Source organism: Palaemon carinicauda, unplaced genomic scaffold, assembly GCF_036898095.1.
Source record: "Palaemon carinicauda isolate YSFRI2023 unplaced genomic scaffold, ASM3689809v2 scaffold792, whole genome shotgun sequence".
Lineage (NCBI taxonomy): Eukaryota > Metazoa > Arthropoda > Malacostraca > Decapoda > Palaemonidae > Palaemon > Palaemon carinicauda.
Window position 1 is genome coordinate 27,501 of NW_027172085.1, and position 1,095 is coordinate 28,595.

Genomic DNA, 1,095 nt, shown 5'->3' on the forward strand with positions numbered 1-1,095 from the left:
TAAAGAACCAGATCGAGACAGAAAGAAATCCCAAATGTACTGGAGTGCATTTAAAATCTAAATCGTTCTTCTACAGAGTGTTTCCTTGTTTGGAATGAAGCTTTCGTTAAGGAATAAACTTGTGATTGAATGAGATATTCTCTTACACATTTACTTGGCTTCATTAATCCCAGTACACTTAACGGTAAGCTAAAGAGACGTCTGATAGCTGTACATAGTAGCAGGTTATGCTGTTATTTGCAAAAGAGAAGCCATTGGCAATGCTGCCAGTAGGTTACCGAGTTTGTAAATATGTGATAAGAAGCATTTCTATCAAATCTACGAAGTGCCGTATAAAAAAAAAAAATATTTGCTTAACTCCACTACGTAAAATCAATTTGAATGCCTTTTACGACATGTTTACAAACTCAGTAACTTCGTTTTACAAGTAGAATTGCCAACAGCCTCTCTTTTGTAAAGCACAGCGTTACCAGCAACAACATTCTACAGGTATCAGACGTTTCCTTAGCGCCCTGTGAAATGTATCGGAATTAATGAAGCCAAAAGCATATGGTTTATAACGATATTCTTGAAATAAATTGCTTAGATAAATCAAAGCAAATAGAGAAATTCTCAATCAAACACACATTAATTCAGCTATAGCGAATAAATCTATCTTTTCGCGATCCAACTGTCGAGGAAAAATAAGTGTCTATTTGATAATGAATGAGATGATGATGATGATGATGATGATGGTATTGATAATGATAATAATGATAGAAAACTGTAGTTTATAGAGCAACTAAAATCATTCTCTAAACATGTCTCTGAGAAACAAAGCAGATATCGGCAAAAAAATAATTGTTTTCTGCACGTTATTTATAAGTCCATCCCCCAATTAATTTGTTTAGATGTATGTAAGCATATACGGATTATAAGTCAATTACCTAATTAGTGGGTCTGACTGTATATATATATATATATATATATATATATATATATATATATATATATATATATATATATATATATATATATATAAGTAGCTAGGGGTTCTAAATCAATTACCTAATTAGTGGGTCCAACTGTGTGTATGTGTGTGTATATAAATATATA